A 20,633-nucleotide genomic window follows, 5' to 3' on the forward strand; every position below is an offset into this window, starting at 1 on the left:
TTTGCGCGAAATCGCGCCGCCGCGTCTGCCATCCCACCGGCGACTTACATTGTTGCCGGTGGGATGGCAGGGGAAGGCAACTCGGGGAGATTAGTCGCCCGCGAACAGGGAGTTTTGTCGCGGGCGACTAATCTCCCCGTGTGCCAGAGCCCTAAATCTACTAAATCTGTTAAACATGAATTAAACAGGATTATTTTGCCTACAATAAGAATTATGTCTTAGTTTGGAATCAAGTACAAGGTAATGTCTTATTATTTGAGAGAAAAAGGAAATCAATTTTAAAATTTGGAATTATTTGATTATAATGGAGTCTATGGGAGATGACCTTCCTGTAACTCAAGAGATTTTTGCATAATGCTTTGCATAATAGCATTGCTTTTTGATTGTAAACTCTTTTGGGCAGGGCCCTCTTTACCTCTTGTATTACATGTGTTTTTTGTATGTAATTTGTATGATTAATGTATGCATTGTACAGCGCTGTGGAATATGTTGTCTATTTGTTCATAATAACAAATAGACAATCATAACAAGAGTTTCTACTCAATATCAGGCAACCCAAGGAATTGGTTTGAGGTGCAGGCAAATCCCAACCATAGGATTTGGCCAAATTATAAGTGGAAAATCAAATAAAGGCGCATGGTAAACACAAAGCAATGCTGAAGATTGTAAGCTCTTTTGGGCAGGCTCCTTGTGTATCGGTTGTATTTATTGTTTGTAATTTAGCAGCTGAAAATCAATCATATCAGACAGACCAACAGTGATTCAGTGGAGTTTGAAGGTCTGCCCCGCCCCCCAAAAAGGCTCATATTTTCACACTAGGGCTGTATGGCAGATACCAGTGAAACTTCATGGCTGTATCATTACATTCAATTGGTACGAGCAACTAAAGTAAGAAGGTGAATAATATGCATGGACAGCACAGGCATTAAACCAAGCAGCCTAACAGGCAGTAATCTAAAGAAACTCAAATCTATCACTAAGGAAAGTACCACTGACTAGCATGTGGGAGTGACTGGCTGGCAAAGTACTTTTGCACCATGGTCATAAAAGTGTTAACATGCGTCTGTTACTATCCCAGGAAGCTCTCCCTTGTAAGGCAATGCTTCAGGCTGGAATAACCCCTAATTGGCCAATTTAGAAGTGAAGCTAGCTAATCTGTTACAACACATTCAGGAATGTTCCAACATGCCATTCACGTAAATGTACCTTTTTTTCTCCAACATTCCTTTCTATCGGATCAGAGATATCAGCACTACACACAATACACGCACAGTCAAATATATATTGGTCCAGGTGGAGAATTTTTCTGGCCAACAGCTGTTTCAGGTTGTGAATGCAGTTCTCATGAACTTTCCATTTTAGCCATCTTTATACATTCTCCTAACAATTTAGCAATCGAATGCTCTTGATAGAACCATCTTTTTATAATATATCTTTAATATGTCTTTTTCCCAATACAAACTGTCCAGCAATACCGTCTAGTTTGCAGGGAGCACATTTATGGTTAAAAACTGTATATCTTAGCAAAATTCAAAATAAAATTCTCATAGTTCCATAATGTGCTCAACTGATGATCTTATGCATGTTGTAATCTCCCAGCTATTTCGCATGCAGCCACTACTGAATAAATAGTTTGGCCAACTTCTAAACAATGAGATTTGTACAGTTTGGGCTTCTATTCCTTTAGACAGCTTTATGTTTTGTATAGAATAAAAATATAACAATTTTGGTCTGTTAATGATCTGTAGCTCTCTTCAGACTCAAATTTTTAGTGTGTGGTCATCATAAATTCAATCATCTTCAGCTGTAAAGGTGGCCATACAGACCGATTTGGCAGCTTATCTGCCTGTTTATGGGCACCCCGACGTGCCTACTGATGAAGAGGCATGTCCCCCAAATGTTACACGGTTGAATAAACACGCAGCAGTTCGCCCTGCTTGCATTCAGTCTTTTCTGCTGAGAAGGGGTTCCGATTTCTCATACGTTGTACCGTATTGTCTCTACTTTAGGGGCCAGGGTGTGCCTTCCAGTCAGAAAGAGTAATATTCTTCCTTTATAAAATGACAGGTCTATTACTTAAATTCCCAGTGATGTTCTTAAGGGGTTATGTAATAAAAGGCATTGAGTCTGTCCAGGAGCAGTAACCCATAGCTACAGTAACCCGTAGCAACCAATCAGCAGGTAGAATTTACTGGGCACCGGTTTAAAAACAAACATATTATTGGTTGCTATGGTTTACTGCTACTGGGCAAACTTAGTGCCTTTTATTACATATGGCGGTTAGTAGAAGCAAAATATGTATTTAGTGAACACCTTTGCCCGCAGTGTGTGAGCTGGATACAAGCAAGTGTAGAATGATGACAATGAAATATACTGGTAAATAAAACACAGGATACACATTTGCACTGCTGTGCTAATTACTCTCCCATTGCCCATTCTTTTCATGTTCTTGGTCTTACTGATTACAGATAGCAATCAATTGGCTCTGTCTGCCTATTTCTTTCTTTTAGATATTTAAGGAATTTAAATCTTCCTGTTACCCCATCTGAAACACAGATCACATTAACTATTCCTAAGAGCTCTACAGCTTTTAATTACATAATCATGGTTAACATACATGGTCCATTTAAAGGAACAGTAACACCAAAAAATGAAAGTGTATTAAAGTAATTACAATATAATGTACTGTTGCCCTGCATTGCTACAACTGGAGTGTTTGCCTCAGAAAGACTGCTATAGTTTATATAAGTAAGCTGCTGTGTAGCCATGCGGGCAGCCATTTAAAGGAGAAAAGGCACAGGTTACTTAGCAGATAACAGATAAACCCCCATTATATGGGGCTTATCTACTATGTAACCTGTGCCTTTTCTCCTTTTTTCCAGCTTGAATGGCTGCCCCCATGGCTACACAGCAGCTTATTTATATAGTAGCTTTTCTGTAGCAAAAACACCAGTTTTTTGCAGAGCAACAGCACATTATATTTTAATTACTTTAAAGCACTTTAATTTTTTGATGTTACTGTTCCTTTAATTCTAACCTTGTCCACCCATTCAGGAGCAATTAGGAATAAACTGACACACGCATGCAGAATTTTAGGGCAAGGGCACATTTAGTGAATTCACAGCTCCTCAAGTGTTTATAAAGGCAGAGGAAAGTGGATCCACTGTTATGGGCAAACCACTGTAGCTTCATTGACAGGCCCAGCCTGTGTGGAGGTACATGAAGTAGATATCGGTGCACACAGGCCGGCGCTAGGCCTGTCAATAGAGATAAAGGGGCATGTGTGTAAAAGCAGAAAAAAGTTAATCTTCCAAGTGTGCCCTTGTCCTTAGGGACGCATTTTTAGGAATGGCCTTGAACCTTTTAAGTTAGGATATATATATATCTCCTATGTTTTTTATTAAATTATGTATTGAATTTTTAATGCCATTATATTGGCTTTCATTTCCAATAACAGCCCTACATGTTAGTGTTATTATTATCCTATTTGTAAAGTACTGATATAGTGAAGTACTTTACAGAGGTTACACTCTGTAAAGTACACAGTGCTTTTAGCTTTCACTACCCACCATTTAGAAGGAAGTGTTTAGGTATTAAATGTCATACAGTGTATAAACATGCACATCTATTTGTCATACTCTTATGTTCTTGTTGAAATGATAGAATAGAGCAGGCGTTTGACTCATTATTCATTGCCTAACCCATTGCTTTTAGTAAGGTAGAGATCATCCTGATCCTACTCATTTCCTAGCGGGAGGAGCTTGTTCCCTTCCCCAGCCAACATGCATCCATGATCTGTCCCTACAAGCTCTATTAATAGATCATATAGATTATTTTAGCAAAGGTGTATCTGGGACATATTTGACGCAAAATATGTTAATATTGCACCACTTGGAACTTTTACCAGTGGAGCTTACTATCTAGAGTGCCTATTACATTTACACACACTAAGGTTAGTTTCAGAGAAACTGCAGGCAGAGTTTATATTTGAACAACCAACTCAAGCACTCTCATTGAGGTTTCCCTTCTAAATGATATCACTCATGGCATGGACGTCAATAAAGGATGTGAGTAATTGTATCTGCCAGGACGTGTCACATACTCGTATAGTTATATAGGTTAAACAGACTAGTTTGGTTCATCCAAAACTAAGCAATATTTCCTCATCTACAAATTACTTTAAAAGGGCAGTACACCACCTTATTAAACATGAGTGAAATGAATAGGGCTTGTGCTGAGCATACTTGTTTTTTAGGAAAAAATACTGTGTGCCTCAAGCTTTAACCAGAATACAGTTACATTTGACCCATCCCATATTGTGAGTTGTTTCTAAACTGTTTTGCCCCTGCCCTTACCCCGCCCCCATCCCCACCCCAGGGAGGTCTGCAGTAAAGTTTGGGTTGGGCTGTGCCTGAAGGCTATTTTGGGTGTAGGTTTGGGGACAATGCCCATTTCAAAGCCCAGCCTAAGGGTCATTTAGCAAGATTTTCATTAAAGCCTTGCTGTCCTAGATATTTATGGTTGAATGACTGATACAGTAATGTTATGTTATAATAAGTCAGGCCCCAGACAAAATGTTTAACTTTAAAGCGAAACTTGAACCAAAATTCCAAAAATCACTGTATTACAATCCAAAACATGCTTGAAGTCATGGGAAGCAAAAAGTTCAGCATTTGATAAACAAGGGGCTAAATATTCCTGCACCTTTCTGTAGCATTCCACAGTCAAATGACATTTGAATGATTTTCGAAAGGTGGGCCTCCCTAACAAATAACCCCCCCCGAGTCTCCAAATAAAACAAAGATGAGTACCCTGAAGCAGCCATTCCACATGTGCTCACATGGCTCAACTATGCCTACAATCAGATGTGCTCCCATCTACCAAACTGGTCCTAGTTGCAGTTTGTACAAGAAATGTGAGTAAAGCAAACATTCTTTTAGACAATTCCAAAAGCAGACTAAACAAGTTATTCCAAACACCCACACAGAGAGAATGAAGAACTGCAGCACACAATGCCTGGCGTGTTAAGGCTTCTTTCTGTTTTTGCTAGACTTCCATTTAAACACACCAGACCACTCGGAAAACTGGGTGTTGCCTGTATTACTGTTTCAGAGGGGTAACTTAAGATAAAGATCCTAGAAGACCTGGAAGGCGATGAGTAAGATCCGCTCTTTGATGAACTTGCCAAACGAGCAGATCTTTCCACCACTATGCCCACCTAAGGTGGATTGCCCTTGGGCCAAATGATCCAATTACAACAACGGGAATATGACCTGCTGATGCGGTCCCCGATCCGAGGAGAAAATCAAACCTGCCCCATCGCCATCTGTCCAATTTGAGGCCATATATTGATTGGGTAGGCCCGTCGGGGGTCCCCATACACGAGAGAGATAAGCTACCTAATCGGTCTGAAGGATTTGAGTCAGCGGCTTAAATCTGCCATATTTAATATTATTGAATATTTGTTTGTTGGGACTACTTGGCCACTGCAATTGGCTATTTTTGATCCAACCAGCAATCATTTGGTTTACTCTCTGAGAACACATAAGAAACCAGCTCATTTCATTTGCTGCCCAAAGTACACGTTCAAGTTGAATTATGTTTGAGACCCACATTTCCAAAATTGCTGGAAATAGAAATAAATAGTGGTCTATTTGTGTATTTCACGGAAACATGTACACCTCAAGTTAATTAAAATTACTATAGCCTTTTCTCATGATGCAAAACTGTCGCACAATTTGTGGAAAAAAAATGTCCATATGCTATACTCACAAGAGTAACTATAATTGGAATTGATTCCATGCCAGACTTGCCACAAGGCTCAAAGGGACAGCTATCTATACATCCTCACTAATATACACTATATAATTATAAAATCATAGTTTAAAACAAGCTCTGTGCATATAATTGTGCCATTTTATTCTTGGTTGAAAAATATTGAGGGTGATTAGTTGACTTTCCAGCTGAAACTTGCAAGCACAGAGAATGATTTACAGTTCTGGCAAGCCTTCAGAGTTCTCACTGCATAATGATTTCTTTCTTTAGTAGTGAAGTTTACTCAATATAGTGGCCAAGGATTCCTACAATTACTTTTAGTTGGCAAATTCATGTGCTTTTTTGGGTTCTACATTTCTTAGGGCAGCTATGAGTAACTTTTCCCATGCAGTAAATGAACTATAACATTCACCCGGGGTTTATGAGCCAGGTTATTATAAAATGATATAAGCATTCTAAGAGGTCTAGAGCTTCTTAGCAGCTCAGCTGGGAAGCAAAGTCATATCATGAATTTCATTTGTGAGCTACTTATCTATTAATGGATATGGGTGAGTGAAAAGGAAAGGCAAATCCTATTTTGCTGGGCACAGACTATCCTGCAAAGGTGGCCATGCATAGCTGGATTGAGCTGCTTAACCTGACTGCTCAACTCAACTGATGGCAGTTTGACTGGCTAGACTGGACAGCTGATTGATGTAGTGTCCCTTTAAATCCTCCCTAGTATCGGTCTCGTTGTAACGTCATAAACAGAAAGTATAACTATGTTCCTGTAGATACAGCCAGCTGCATCTTCCTGCTTTTTATGGACCAGGGATTTACTTTCCCATTCATAACAGAATCCTTTTGAGTCACTATAGCAAAGCCCAAAGTAAAGATTAAGGTTTAAACTTAGGAAATGAGAGATGTCCCACACACTGCCAGATTCTTTAGGGAAGGATGTCAGATAGCACAGATCCATCACCCAGCCTACACCTAGAACAGCAGGACAATCAAAAAAAAAAAGAAAAAAAAAAAGTTCCCAGCAGTGTATTCTCTGATTCTATAAATCAGCTGTAATTTCACTGCCTGGATAAGTCATTACAGCACCTACACAAAAAAACCATTGACCAAATTGGCTGACCAAAAGCTTGATAAGAGCACCTGGAGTGGATTACATAAAAAAAGACATTTGGTTCCATGTTCTTCTTCAATAACCACATATACTTGTTACAGAGTAGAATGCACTGCTAATGCTCTGCCAAGGCATTTAGTGCTGCTCCTTAACAAGAGGCTGGAAATGATTTAGGATTATGATGTATAATTAAACTAAGAGACACACTGATCTAGGGATATTACATCTGATTGCCATGTCTCCAACCTAGAATTCATTTTTACTTGCTAGGGCACCTAAACATCTCTTCTATGTCGCATAAGGAACAGGGATCCACAAAGCCTTTTCTTGCAGCTCATGTGCATAAATAAGCACTGAGGGCACAGGGTATGGGGCATTGCAAGTACTAAATGCTCATAAAGAATATTTTGGGTGCTCCAATTTGTGTGACAGGGTGTCATTACTTGAGTGCGCAAGCCCACAGCTTAGAGAGAACACTTCCAGGGATCAACACTACTAAAGAGAGGCCTGTTTGGAATTCATAATGTGACTGGAATGCCCTTAATTGCAGCATACAATACAAGATGTGCTTCAGTTGCACTGAAGTAAACAGGCCAGCAGCTGTATTTTCATTAAGTGTTCAGGTCACATTATTAGGCATGTGACCCCAAACTCAACTGAGAGAAGACAAACATCATCCAAGCAGATCATGTATGGTGCAGTTATGCAAGAATATATATCTGTCCAGCTGTTGCTCACCATTAAAGGGACAGTACCTTTAAAAAAAAAATCTGTGAGATTTCAGAAATGGACCCAGATTTTTTTTTTTTTTTTTTTAAAGAAGGTGTAATGTTTTGTTTATTTAAATGGTGTTCATTCTATATACCTGTAAGGGTGAATACACACTGGGCTACTAGTAGCAGTTACTTGTCAAGGCTACTAAACTCCAGAAAATACCCCACCATAGACCATACCGAGAATTGCCTCTACTAAAACACACATAGAAACATTTATCACTAGACAATCAGCATTGTCTTTTTTAGTAGCCACGACAAGTAGCTGCTACTAGTAGCTCCATGTGTCTTCATCAGGAAGGACTGTGACCACTGTGGAACTAGAGCCCTTCCAAATATAAGGGCTCTGGCACACGGGGAAGATTAGTCGCCCGCGATTAACTAATCTTCCCCGTGTGCCAGAGCCCTAAGGGTTCTGGCATATACTGGCTTTCAGTATGCATGCTCCTTGATGTTGGTCACTGGAGGAGGCAGTAAAGGTGACTGTACACGAGCTGATTCTAGCTGCCGATATCAGTCAAGTGAGCAGATCTTACCATGTATGGCCACCTTTAGGGCTCTGGCACACGGGGGAGATTAGTCGCCCGCGATAAAACTCCCTGTTCGCGGGCGACTAATCTCCCCGAGTTGCCTACCTCTGCCATCCCACCGGCGAACATGTAAGTCGCCGGCGGGATGGCAGACGCGGCGGGGCAATTTCATGCAAATCGCCGAAAAAGACTCGCGAGTCTTTTTCGGCGATTCCATGAAATTGCCCCGCCGCGTCTGCCATCCCGCCGGCGACTTACATGTTCGCCGGTGGGATGGCAGAGGTAGGCAACTCGGGGAGATTAGTCGCCCGTGAACAGGGGGAGATTTGTTGTCCACGGTTAAATCTGGGATAACGTAGCAACAAATCTCCCCTGAATGCTTTCCCACAATAAAATGAATCGATGGTAGCAAAACAAATGTGGCGATTTGTTTTCTAAAGTCGGCCAAAGTCGCAGATGACTATGAAAAACGAAGTGACAAATCCCCCATGAATTTTTTCCCACCGGCAATAAAAAAAGTGAAATGTAGCATCCCAGATTTAATCACGGGCAGCAAATCTCCCTGTGTGCCATCACCCTAAAGGAAAGAAGCAGAAGGGTGTAGCCCCCCTTTTAAAATATCCAGTTTTTATAAAATCAAATTTAAAAAGTACTGTATTTAGTTTCCTCTTCCATGTTTAGCATTTTTCATATCACAAACTGAGCAATCATGGGCTTTATAATTGGCATTAGAGCCAGGGTCAGACTGGGGGTGCAGGGCCCACTGTGGCTCCCGCCCCAGGGACCCTGCAGGTGCCCCCGCCGGCCGCGTCCCCTAACCCCCCCCCCCCGGGTCACCCGCCCGACGTCCTCCCCAGAGCTCACGTAAATTTAATACGTCAGGGAAGGAATGGTCGGGCAGGGGGAGCTCCGGCAAGGATCGGGTCTGGGCTGCCGGGGCCCACTAGGGCCCAGTCCGACCCTGATTAGAGCTCGTTCAGATTTCCAGCCACTCACTAACTTGAATTCCTTAAAGGAGAAGGAAAGGCTAAGTCACTTGGGGGTGCCAAAATGTTAGGCACCCCCAAGTGACTTAAATCGCTTACCTTCTACCCCGGGCTGGTGCCCCTGTTCGGAGAAAACAGCACCATCCCGGGGTACCTGTAGCGAGCGCTTCCTCCTTCCGCCTTCGCTTTTGGAAGGACTAAGGACAGGTGCAGTAGAGTGAAAAGCAGACTTCTCTGTTAAAGTTCGGCTTTTCACTTGGCATTTGCGCACACGCGAAGACGGAAGGAGGAAGCGGTGCAGGTACCCCGGGCTGGTGCTGTTCTCTCCATACAGGGGCACCAGCCCGGGGTACAAGGTAGGCGATTTAAGTCACTTGGGGGTGCCTAACATTTCCTTTAATAATGCACAAGTTAGGGGACAATGAGGAGGCAGAAGGGGGTACCACCTATGTGCCTTCCCCTGCCGGTCCCTCAAAAAAACATGGTGGCTTGCACCCATTTTTGGCACTTTGCACTCTGCTTTGTACCTAGTAAATGACCCCCAAATGAGTAATGGCAGTTGTAGAACAGAAAGTCTGAGGGTGTGAGTGCACCATGGGCCGCCCCCCATTGAGTCTGCGGAGGATACGAAGGCACTGTAAACCATGGTCAAAAAGATGAATGTTTCACCTGGGCCTGTAGAGCTTAAGTTACATCATGGAGTAGTAGATAGTTGTCAAAGGGAAATTACCTCCACAAGAATGTTAACCAAATATGGGCTTCTGCTTGACTGTACAAACCCCATTTTCCCTTTTGGCCCTCAATTTGTATATGCCAAGGTTACTCAAAACAGCCTGGAGGAAGGACACTGTAAAACAAGCTACCAGACTCCTTTGTCCTGTGTTTATCTCATGACCTCTCCCTATTGCAGCAATATAAACTTACATTTGTACTGGCTGGGATTAAAAAAGAAACCAGTGTAAACATGAGAATTCCCAATGTCACGGCACCCTTATTAATGACAACGTTTTCCTTTAAGGGAATTTATCAGGTCAAACCAACTGAAATTATATTTACTGAAAGCACGGGTGCTGAATAAAGCAGTTCCTGCTAGCATTACTTTAATGTTTTAATTTGAAGATCCGTTACTGCTTTGTATACTGAGGCCAGCACTGGACTGCAGCCTTGCTATGCGATATGGGGTTTTGTGCAATAAAGCATTATTGTGCCTGTACCCTACTGACCCCAATACAGTATATCTATATATAATGCACAACAGCCATGAAAATCCTGTAAATATCTTTATAAATGATGCTTAGTGATGCCATTAGTTATAATTGGTGCTTAGTGATGTCATTTGTCACGACTCACTGAAATTCACTGCATCAGAATAAATGATGTACCCACTTGCTGTGAAATATGAGAATATTAGATGTCACCTTGGAATTCCATGATCTATATTATCATTTAATTTCTTGGTGACTTCTCATAATGTTATATTTTACAATAGGGGATAAATAATTCACTATATAAACACTATTCACACTACAAACCTTCTTTGGACCACTTTAATGAATGCATATTTATGCTGCCATGACAACTACAGTTATAGGACACAATGTTTTATTACTGGAGCCCATCTTTTTTGCTTAAAACAAAACATTTTATTATTGGTTCTACACAACTAACAGATTTTTTTCTTCCAGACTTAGAAGAAAAAAAAAAGTAAGTCTCCCAGACAAAATTCCGTGGGCTGCTTACAACAGCAGTATGAAAATCACAACTTTAAAAGCCAGAATAAATGTATATATGGTATATATGGATTATAAAGGAATGTGTGAGCATTTTTGTAAAAAAAAAAATATTTGTGTAATGTGTACATGGGGCATGGATTTTAACTGCCCTTCCCAGTGCAAAGAGAGATGACTTCTCTCCTGTGCTCTCGGTAAATGACAAGTTAATGGTACAGGTATCATGGGAGTGTGGTAAAGCTACAAATGTAAAGGTCATTTACAAAGAAGCATTCCAGCTAAAAGATGCACCACTGCAGCTGTGAAAATTATGGTATAACATATATTAAACACAAGACCTATTCCCCCCCCCCCGCGAATACAGATATTCTATGGAACTATAGCATCAGATACTAAATGAGGGGTTCGTATTTCTGGAAGATGCTGCATTATGTTACATACAGCAGTTTCTGCCATCAGCCATTTGTATCAAATGCAGCAGCAGTATTCAAATTTTTAAGAGTTTTAGTAAATCTATGTGCAATTATAACATAGCCCTGGTCCTTATAGGATGCATTACTTAGGGACAGTACTGCTGAAATTAGGACAATTGGAAGGCAAGGTAGAGGGGTGTGTATTTATTACCATTGTCATATTGTTGGGATGTGGGATATGGGATTTATCAGAGATAAATACAGTGGGTAATAATGTAAGGATATGAGAAGCAGGGTCAGACTGGGGGATGCAGAGCCCACCAGGGCTTCTGCCTTGGGGGCCCCTGCACCCCCTCAATGGCCCCCACTGCAGCCTTTCAAACTCCCCACCCACCCGTTCAAGAGACCTGCGGCTCGGTATAGTGTGCTGTAGGGATCGGTTCTGGCCCACCAGGTTTTTTCCCAGTGTCCCGGTGGCCCAGTCTGACCCTGATGAGAAGTCACGACCATATTACTGTACAAGGCCACAGGTCATGGGAACAAAATAGCTGTGTATTTTACATTGGGAGAACATTACTTGTTAGGATACACAAGTTTTAGGTTACAACAATAAACACTGTTTATAAGGATATATCTTACAGGTCATTCATTCCATTAAAACAATTTCATAGCCTGAAGTGTTTAATGCTTATGCATTTCCTTGAAGGCTCCCATAGCCACAATTCCCCACCCTTCCACTGAGTTCAGACTTCAGAATGTACACCATAAAAGTACTAGTGAGTTCTGTGCGCACACGTGGCCTTATTCTTCTTTACCTGGCTTCTGCAGCCTCTAAGTAAAAGTTCATCTACTAGGAACCTCCCACTACACCTTCATTTAAAGTTATATGTAACTGTAATTGCATTTAAAGCAGGATAGAAAATATTTTCTCTACCCTGCTCATTCTAATCTTTGAAACAATGTAGCAGAAGCCAGCGGAAGCATGCAAAGCTGACTTTGGCTACATTCTTTGGAAATTGCTTAAAATGACCTTTTCTTTCATTTGCCATTTTTGTGTTTTTAGGTTTATGTCCCCTTTAAGGCAAGCTTGACTGTCAGAGACAGAAAAAAAGGTGTAGGGTGTGGATTACTATAATTAAAATAGCCTTAAAGGTCAATTGAACTGAAGATATGTGAGTAATACTGACGTCATTACATACTGTAAATGATTTCACTTTGTGTTTGGCTTATCTTTGTATGATGTATATTTTTGTATCCTAAAATGAATTAATGAAATTAAAAGAAAACTCAGAGAATAGTTTCATCGCTGTGTTCAGTCAAAAAAAATCAACTTATTCCAGCAATGTCTTAAAAAAAATCCTAGGCTACAAAGCTGGCTTTGATCCCCATGAAGTATGTATGTTTGAACTACCACATATGGCGTTTCTACACGGCAATGCAAAAATGGATTGTTTAATATTGTGACTCAAGGCATTGCGTTTCAGGGCTTAGAATTCCAAAGAGTGATCTAATACAGGATTCCTTTGGCTTTGTAAGTAGAACGCTCCTCCTTTAACTCCCTCCCCTTAAGTTTAATAGAAGTTTAAAAAAAAAAAAAAAAAAGACGAAGATTTCCATTTTTGGACATAAGGGAGCTGCTGAAGTCCTGCCCTAAACCACAGACTCAGACAGGGACGAAACCCACAAGGCTGCTGCGATCAGCTAAAAGGAAGTAATAAAAGGGGAGGTGGAAGAGGTATGACATGAATCAGAGAGACGAGAGTGCTGTATGCTCAGACACTGTACTTCTATTGGCTCCCTGTAGCAGGAACAGGCAGCTTCATGTTGCATAACGTATACTAACCACCCTTACATCTGCTCTGTTAGAAGGGTGCTGGGAGTTGAATGACATCTGGAGAGTCCAAGACTGTCTGTACCTGCTCTATATGAATGCAGTGTTTTGTCCCTTCCTAACGCAATACATTTTTACAAACAGAACTGCAGTGCAGCTAAGACTCATGACATAGGATGATGGCACGTTGGTTAGCAAAGCTGCCTTCAAGCACTCTGGTTTTGGTTCAATAGTGCCCATGGCAATATCTGAATGTTGGTGCAGCTTTTCTCTAGGAACTACAGTTTCCTATTATACACCTAAAGCCTATGGGTAGGTTAATTAGGTATTAAACTCCTTATGAAATGGACCCTAAGGCTGGCATAATCGGCATAGTTAACTTGCTGCCCGTGATTTATTATAGACAAATCAGATTGCAAGCACCACTGGCAACAGGAATTTATATGACTGAATGTACATATCTGTAAGTGCTGTGGTATATGTTTGCACTTCACAAATAAAGGGTTATACTATTCATGCATGACATGGAATGGGGGAAAGGAGAGAGACCAGATCACCAAAATAGTCAAGTTCATTTTAGGTCTCAAAAATCATCCCTCTAGCTGCCATTGAAGCCCCAGTAACTCTGACACTGAATAGTTGTTCCACAATGATTAAGGGTAAAAAATTTGGAGACGGAAAATTATAGAAAGTGGTATTTAATATTTCACTGCAGCATTGTACTCCAGCTGAATCGATGTATGATAAAGAAGCAGTTAGTAAATGCCACTGTGCAGGTTGGCACTGATAGAACCCCAACAATAAGTGAAGCTGAAGCTGTACATAATTAAGGATTTTAAGTATTTTATTTCCTGAACTTAACCCCAAATTACCTATAATACTACCAATGTTTTCCTGATGATATAAACACATTTTAAGTACTCTATCTGCCCTTCTATTGTATACCCACAGGCTGGTAATTCATATGATCACCACTTTAGTATAAGGCATTGAACCCTAGGGAATGTGCACCAATCCAAACACCTATTGTGCCATAAATGCCAGAATCTCAAAGTCACTTTCATTACCAATAAACAATGTTTAGAAAGATTTCTTCTAGTCTCATATTTATACACGAGAAGTATCAGTGTGCAAGCCAGCAAATATTGGCCTCTCTGAAAAGGAAGGCATAATCAGAAATGATAAATGGGACTTTTTTTTTAATTTACGAGGGATTAAATGCTCCAAAATTTCCTCATGCAGTCACAATACACAGTGAGTTACATCTGTTTCCAGCAGCGTCAGCACACAATAAGCACTTCTTTATATAAATGGCAGAATTGAAACAAGGACAGTGCTACCTTTAGGGTGGCAAGCTGGGCCCCACCTCCCCGCTGTGTTAACAACCAACAGACTCTGCTCTCCCGTCTCTCACGCTGCCTGCAGCATTACAGAGCACTGTGCTAGTAGATAGGGAGAGCCATATACTGGATCTGCAGTGTTTCTCTGACCTATGGAATTACCACATACAGAAAATTATCCACGTTTCATTACCCTTTCCTTGCCCCATGACTGCAACATATTGATTGCTTCCAGAAGATAAAAACAGCAATAGAGTTAACAGTTTAGTTGCCAGGATACATTGCAGTTTCTCTGTCACAGATAAGCAGATGTTAAGGACACTATAATAAGCTGAAACAGTTGGTCTCAGGAGACAACACGCTAAATACCTGCATTCAAGGAAAACAATCTCTTTACAATTAGCTAATGTCAGCCTGACCAGTTTCTTTATACCAGCAATACCCAAACCTGCCCATGCTGGCTCTAGGGTTGCCACCTTTTCTGGAAAAAAATATCAGCCTTCCTATATTTTTAACCTTTTACCCTATTTATAACATTGGCAACGGAGACTGAGCCAGGCGGCAAGCCTAGCTGGCTGTCATTGAGATTAAAACAGGTATAGGATCTGTTTACCAGAAAGCTCTGTATTACAGGAAGACCATATCCCATAGACTCCATTATAATCAAATAATTTACATTTTAAAAAATTGTTTGCTTTTTCTCTGTAATAATAAAACAGTACCTTGTACTTGATCCCAACTAACATTTAATTAATCCTTATTGGAAGCAAAACAATCCTATTGGGTTTATTTAATGTTTAAATTATGTTTTAAGTAGACATAGGAGATCCAAATTAAGGAAAGATCCCTTATCTGGAAAACCTTAGGTCTGGAGCATTCTGGATAACAGGTTCCATACCTGTACAGGTGGTTTTGAATAAAAAAAATGTGCACGTGTTCCAGCATTGACTGCAATGTTAGGTGGCAAGGGCAGTTTCAGCCATTTCTCTGTGGAAATACAGAGAAACCATTTGGAATAGCATTAGCCTAATACACAGACATAAGTGTCAGCTAATATCAGTCATCGAATTCTGCTGCCATCCTACTCAGAATACTGCATTTCAAAACACAGCCAGACACTGCCTTCTGCAGCCATTTAAACAGTCAGAAGGTGCTCCCCTTGCATTGGCTTATAAGCTGTTTTTTTTTCCAGTCATTATTTATTTATTTATTTTTGCATTGCATTTGTTAATTGTTCCCTCATGGCAGACATCTTGTATCTCTTATATAAACAAACACCCACCCACTCAGCCTCATACCGGAAACAAATAACCTACTTTTTTCAAAAGAAAGTAAATAGGCTGTTTTTGGGCAGCTAGAAGCTCATTTAAAGCAGCTCTTATTTTGTTATAATAAGGCCTGTGACAGACGGGAATGTAAATGTGGGATGGCATACGCGGCGCAGCATTTTGGCAAAATCGCCTTGAGAGAAAACTTCAGCGATTCCGGCGCCGCGTATGCCATCCCACTGGCGATTTACATTCTAGCTGGTGGGATGACATATCGGGGAAATTAGTCTCCACAGCCCTCTTGGCACCCTCTCACTCGCCCCAGTTAGCTATGGGTTATGGTCTTACAGCCTTTACCCAGGGATATGTAAGGTAGTGCCTTGGGGACATCACATGCACATCTAGTCAGCCGCCCCCAATCTTCGGCCTCCGCATGCGCGAACATCCCCCCCACCCTGTCGCCGAGCGCGCATGCACAAACAGTAAAAGTCCCATACGGAGCAGTGGGGAGAGGTTCCCATTGCTCCGTATGGGAGCAAAATTTTTAAATTGTGCTGCGGCGGGGCGGCAAGTTTGTGCCTCGCCACAAATCTGGGCCTGCATCTAGTACCCACAAAATCTATACTGTTATACAAATAACACAGGGGCTGCTATAGACAGCCACTAGATGTCCATTTAATTATTTTACAATTAATGTTTAGGGTTTTTAAATCTATATCAAGAATATGTAATGCTGACCAACTCATTATATGTAGTGGGCCATTTACTTCTCATATAGCATGTTCAAGCGCCGGGTTAGATTAAAATAATGTCATCCAATGAAGCAGACTGGGGGGGATATTTACTAACACTGAAGATCAATATCACTGGTCTTGTTTGTTACAAAACAAAAGCCAAAACCTGATTGCTATGGGCCACTTCACTGGTGATATTTATCTCCAACACCCACCCAGTGGTCATAAAAATTCTCTGGAGGGCCACATTTGGCTTGCAAGCCTCCAGCTAGACAGCCCTGACCTAAAACAATATCAGGAATGCCTGCAAACATCAGTCAGCAAGATATTTACTCAGCACTAATCACATAATTATCACACAATTCCCACCATGCAACTTTGGAGCGACATGCACCTTCTAGCAACAACAGACAAGTAAGGGCCCAACAAATACTGCAAAACTATAAAGGTGGCCATACACCCTACAATTACAATCTTTCCTGCAACCATTGGTCGCAGGAAAGATTGTTCATACCTTCCACTGATGTTCAGGGCTGAATCGTCAGATATGGAGGTAGAAACAATAGGGATTCTACCTCATCGAGATGACCGATATCCAAAGCTTTTGCGATATCAGTCTTCTCGTTGATCTGCCATACATCCGAATCCGCATATCGGATATCCGAATATCATATGAAACCAGGTTTTGTACAATAATACCGGTGCATGTATGGCCAGCTTAACTGCTAGCAACCCTTGACAGTCTTCAGCTGCAAGTGGGATTTTGGGAGTTGTAGTTTCGATTACCTAAATAGTGCAACAATATTGTTCAGGCACAAAACTTCCAGTTCCCTGGATCAGGCCAGGTTTCAAATTTAAACCAAACCAAACTGCTTGCAAACCTGTCCCCTCTCATAGCTGTTCCCAGTGGCCCTAGAAACGTTCACCAATATATCACTATTAAGTGTTACACCATACTTTAGTGCTGGTTGTATTTTAGCAATTTGTTAAACTGGAATATAATTTTTTTTCAAATGCAAAAGAAAGGTGTGTCATGTTGGTGTGGGGCTGATAAAGGGTGCTAGCACATACAGTAGATAAGATCAGTGCATTAGCTATCCCTTTAGGGCAGTGGCAGACGTGGAGATTAGTTGCCCTGCGGCAAATCTTAGTAGGTAGCTGCTTGTTATATGGGCACAAATCAGGCAAGAGCTCACACCTAAACTTCTAAAGATGATACCCCAAAAAACCATACAGAGCTTTCTTGGGGGTGCAAATAGTGATGACTGCATTGAGATACAGTCTACAGTAGGGGAATGGTAACACTATTTGTTTTTAATGACCTATGGTCCTTCATGTTTTGCTGAGGTACAGCTCCCAACACCCCAACAGCTAAAGGGCTATAGGTTTGACAGCTTTGGCTTTATAGACTATTGAAGACAACCGTGCAGTCAAAATCTTTCTTCTTCTTAATTAAATAAAATGCAAATGGAAATGAAAGATCAGATCCACTAGTTACATTAAATTTACATTTTATAAAGTAGGTCTAAAGCAGTTTGCTTTTAGCTGCGGCAGGCCAAGCTGTTCTAATGTAGAAGAGTTGGCAGTTTTCAAAGATAAACTTGGATCTCACAGTACTTAACTCACAGACACAGGCTGTGGCACTTGTCTGACCCAGCCTCACCTGCTAGCCGCCACACCTCCTTCATTCTTACTCTCGTACAAGCCAAGCCCCTTTTCTCTAATAGGTACTTTTGCCAACCATCCGCATATTTCAAATATTCAAATACACAGCTAGACAACTCTAAAATAAAAATTACCCTTGAGATGTATGACAAAAAGATTGCCCTGTGGTGGTCCCTGGACTTGTTACATGAGAGTTTATGTAATAAAAGCCATTACTTATATCAGGGGGCACAAAAGTTTCCATTTATTTATATAGCGCCAACAAGTTACGCAGCTCTTAAGTAATTTATAACTAACTGGGGTCCTACAATAATTTAGCAAACAAGGGAAAAAGAATAAAAATGGGAGTAGAGGTTTCTACAATCGCCTTTACAATTCTACAATGATATATTTCCAATATTTGTATACCATTGTATAAGGGTGAAGACACATGGAGCGACTTAGTAGCAGCTACTTAACGCCAGAAAATTCCCTGCAATAGACAATCTTGAGAATTGTCTCAGATGCTGAAGATTTGTCAAGGGGCGATGATAAATCTTCGCTACTGTGGGCAAATTTTCCTTGTGAGGCAACTTCGCCCAACTTCAGAAAACTGAAGCAGCACGTATGCCATCCCACCAGCGATTAACTTTGCCGGTGGGATGGCATGTCAGGGAGATTAGTCACCTGCAATAGCAAAGATTTACCCCGTGTGTCACTGCCCTAAGGGTGATAATTGTCTCTACATGTATTTTAGCAGAGGCAATTCTCAGTATTCTTTATGGCAGGGTATTTTCTGTCGTTAAGTAGCCATGACAAGTAGCTGCTACTAAGTAGCTCTGTGTGTTTTCATCCTTAGTCTGCATTCAACTTGTATTATTGTAATTAGTGTGTAGTAAGATAAAAAGCTTTAAAAGAAATATTGGATTGTTTGACAGGCATGTCATGGGGATGCTTAGAGCTGTAGTTTAGCAAGAATTTAAGGACAGAATAGTGAATAATGCTATATTTCGTTTCACATGTAGTCTCTGCAGTTGTCTGATTGCAAACATCCATTCAGTGCATTAGTAGGGGCATCCTGGCCAGGCTGTATAAGCAGCTACATACTTCAATTAATACTATACAAGCAGAAATGCAACCCGCAGGCATATCAGTAATAGAGCTCATTCTGGCTTTCATTTGAGAGTATCCCCATGGGATCATTTCACAGACTTCTACCGTCTAAAGTAGTCCATTTCCTATGTAAATAGGATTAAATCAGTGCTGTACTACCGCAGGCCTGTGGGCATGATGTAACTTTCCCAGAGATTTTGATTGCCCTCTGATGCCCTAATGTTTCTCTAGCCTTCTTTGTAGGGCATATTGTAATATCATATAATCACCACACCCCCTGTGCATTTATTCTATTGGATATTTCACCCACATATGAAAACGCTAGGCAGCACTGTATAAGAATATTGTTTAACTACTTTGGAATATAAATCCTTTTTATTGTCCAAACACAAAGTTATTAAAGTGTTTTCTGTCTATTAAAGACACGCGCATTCCGATTAGTTCCTTGCCTCTTTCATTAACATTCCAATGGATTATACACACCTTCCGACAAGCAAAAGTAAATAGGATTTGTTTGTTGTGTTAGCAAATCAGGAAAGAGATTGCTAAGTACTTTTTACTCAAAGACTTCTAGTTATTAACAGGCATTGGCTGCTGCTTTCATTACAAATATATAGTATACCACTATGTTACATTCAAATCTATCAGCAACTGGGTCGATGCACTGATAGGTGAGACTGGAGGACCCCTCCTACTAGCCCATGATCATATTACAACTTTTTCTGGTAATGTGCTCACTGAATTACATGGAATCAGGTAGTTATGGGTGCCCTCAGGGCTCATTTCATTGCTTAATTAAATTAACCCAGTGGCATAAGGTGTGGCAAAGCTTTGGAGCTGTGTTTGGCCCCAGGCTGTTAAATCTTGCACACACTGCACATTCTCAGCAACAAATATATATAAAATATATCCTGTGTGCCTGTAGCATTACTACACAGGCTATATAAATAATAGATTAAGTCATACATGCTACACACAGTGCTGATCTGCTCACAATGCAGCTGTTCCAAGGTAAGGTTCTAGGTAACTGCATTGCATCCACCCACCCACCCCAGGCTCATTCAGTAGTCTTAGCATTGCAGGGTTAAAGTGCATTACTACCTGAGCACTGGCAAACCAGCTTAAAGGCTTGAGCTACCAGTCAGCATGTGTAAGCCAGCATGTCCTTAGGCTGCCCGGGAGTGGGGCTGGCTGGCGGCTGCCCTTAGCACACCAAGACTCAATTAGCTGTCTGCTTACTAGACTCTGGGGGGGGGGCACTTTCTGACAAAGGTGAAAAAGTACAGAAGGGCAGTAACCCATAGCAACCAGCTGTGGTAAGTCTAGAGTCTAAACCACAGCCGCAGTGTCACTGAAAGAGTTCTTAGAACTGCCCAACACCCTAA

General features: G+C 41.0%; 1 protein-coding gene across 3 annotated transcripts in view; it reads right to left on the reverse strand.

Moving 5' to 3' along the window:
- actn1 (actinin alpha 1) overlaps positions 1–20,633 on the reverse strand; it is a 64,654-nt gene that overhangs the window by 43,037 nt on the left and 984 nt on the right.

Source organism: Xenopus tropicalis, chromosome 8 (genome assembly GCF_000004195.4).
Source record: "Xenopus tropicalis strain Nigerian chromosome 8, UCB_Xtro_10.0, whole genome shotgun sequence".
Taxonomy (NCBI): Eukaryota; Metazoa; Chordata; class Amphibia; order Anura; family Pipidae; genus Xenopus; species Xenopus tropicalis.